This window comes from Otolemur garnettii, unplaced genomic scaffold (genome assembly GCF_000181295.1).
Source record: "Otolemur garnettii isolate 467f Iridium unplaced genomic scaffold, OtoGar3 scaffold00013, whole genome shotgun sequence".
Taxonomy (NCBI): Eukaryota; Metazoa; Chordata; class Mammalia; order Primates; family Galagidae; genus Otolemur; species Otolemur garnettii.
In genome coordinates this window covers 15,708,897-15,711,552 of record NW_003852408.1, presented here as the reverse complement: position 1 = coordinate 15,711,552, position 2,656 = coordinate 15,708,897, and positions in this window count along the sequence as shown.

The window sequence follows — 2,656 nt, the reverse complement described above, 5'->3', positions numbered from 1 at the left end:
CAGTTTCCAGATTTTCTATAAAGGGGATGGATTACTTTTATAATGAGGAAAATAAAACTAACTTCCATTGCTAACATTCAGGGTTGACCAGAATTCAGATTCTGGTGAATTTCCTTCTGGGCTTTCATCTGTACTCAAATGTCTGTTGGGCATTTCAGATTGTACCACAAATGCAGTTGTGTGTCTTGAGTTTTCCCTGTATTGTACTACATATATTTTGAGTCTCTTTCTCTCTCAATAATTATTTTGCAAATCTGGTTTTAAAGGCTTTACAGTGTCCTAGCATATATAGTATTCTTTATTATGTTCTAGCATAAGCAAATTATTTATGTATTGATTCAATTTGTTTAGCAGAATTTGTGTGACATTTAGATTGTGATACATATATGTATATTTATATACACACATACACATGTTTGTGTGTGTGTCACATTTTGCAAATAAATCTCTAAATCACTGAACCTTTAAACCTCTTTTTAATTTTTTTATTAAATCATAAACACATAGATCATGTATACATTAATGTATGTGGGGGGTACAATGTGCTGATTTCATATAGAATTAGGAATGCTTACATCACACTGGTTAATGTATACCTCATCTTGTTTACTTAATTATTGTGTTAAGACATTTATACTCTATACTAATAGATCTGACATGTACCCTTGCATTATGCACCATAGGTGTGATCCCACCATTCACCCTCCCTCGATCTGGCCTCCGCCCTCCCCTCAGAGCCCCCCTCCTCCCTCCTTCATCTTGGGCCATAGTTGTGATCTATTCTTCATATGAAAGTATGAGTGATTGTAAATTGGTTTCATAATGGTACTGAGTACATTGGATATTTTTTCTTCCATTCCTGAAATACTTTACTAAGTAGGATATGTTCCAGCTCCATCCATGTAAATGTAAAAGAGGTAAAGTCTCCATATTTTTAAAGGCTGCATAATATTCCATAGTATACATATACCACAATTTATTAATCCGTTCATGGGTTGATGAGCACTTGGGCTTCTTCCATGACTTGGCTATTATTGAACTGCAATGAACAATCTGGTGCAAAAATCTTTGTTATAAAGTGATTTTTGGTGTTTTAGATATACATCGAGTAGAGGAATTGCAGGATCAAATGGCAGGTCGACTTTTAGATCCCTGAGTATTCTTCATACTTCTTTCCAAAAGGAACTTATTAGCTTGTATTCCTACCAGCAGTGCAGAAGTGTTCCCTTTTCTCTACATCCCTGCCAACATCTGTAGTTTGGGGATATTGTTATGTGAGTCACTCTTACAGGAGTTAGATGATACCTCAAAGTGGTTTTGATTTGCATTTCTCTGATGATTAAAGATGAGCATTTTTCCAGGTGTCTGTAGGCCATGCACTATCATCTTCAGAGGCGCTTCTGTTCAAGTCCCTTGCCCACAATGAAATAGGATTACTTATTCTTTTCTTATTGATAAGTTTGAGTTCTCTATGGATTCCAGTTATCAAACCTTTGTCAGAAGCATAACCTGCAAATATCCTCTCCCATTCTGAGAGCTGTTTGCTTGCTTTACTTACTGTGTTCTTGGCTGTGTGGGAGCTTTTTTAGTTTGATCAGATCCCAGTAATGTATTTTTGGTGTTGCTTCAATTGCGTGGGGGGTCCTCCTCATAAAGTATTCTCCCAGGCCAATTTCTTCAAGTATTTCTCCTGCACTGTCTCCAAGAATCTTTATAGTTTCATGTCTTAAGTTTAAATCTTTATTCAGTGAGAGTCAATTTTTGTTAATGGTGAAAAGTTTGGGTCCAGTTTCAGTCTTCTACAAGTTCTCCCAGCACCATTTGTTAAATAGGGAATCTTTCCCCCAATTTATACATATACATGACTTAGTTTTTTTTTTTTTTTTGAGACAGAGCCTCAAGCTGTCACCCTTGATAGAGTGTTGTGGCATCACAGCTCACAGCAACCTCCAACTCCTGGGTTCAAGTGATTCTCCTGCCTCAGCTTCCCAAGCAGCTAGGACTACAGGCACCTGCCACAGTGCCTGGCTATTTTTTGGTTGCAGCCATCATTGTTGTTTGGCTGGCCCCGGGGTGGATTTGAACCCACCAGTTCAGGTGTATGTGGCTGGCACCTTAGCCACTTGAGCCACAGGCACTGAGCCCCCCAATTTATATTTTTGATAGGCTTATCAAAGATAAAATGATGATAAGTGTCTGGGTTCATCTCTTGGTTCTCATTTTGTTCCATACATCTACCTCTCTATTTTTGTGCTAATACCATGCTGTTTTGATCACCATAGATTTATAGTATAGTTTGAAGTCTGGTAGCGTGATTCTTCCTGATTTGTTTTTTTTTTCCAAGTAATGTCTTGGCTATTCAAGGTTTTTTCTGGTTCCATATAAAACAAAGTACTATTTTTTCCAGATCTTTAAAGTATGATGGTGGTGCTTTGATAGGGAGTGCACTAAATTTGTTAAATCACTTTGAGTAATATGGACATTTTAACAATGTTGATTCTTTCTAGCCATGAGCATAGTATGTTTTTCCATTTGTTAACATCTTCAGCTATTTCTTTTCTCAGAGTTTCATAATTCTCTTTATAAAGATCGTTCACATCCTTTGTTAGGTAAATACCCAAATATTTCATCTTCTTTGGCACAACCGTAAAGGAAA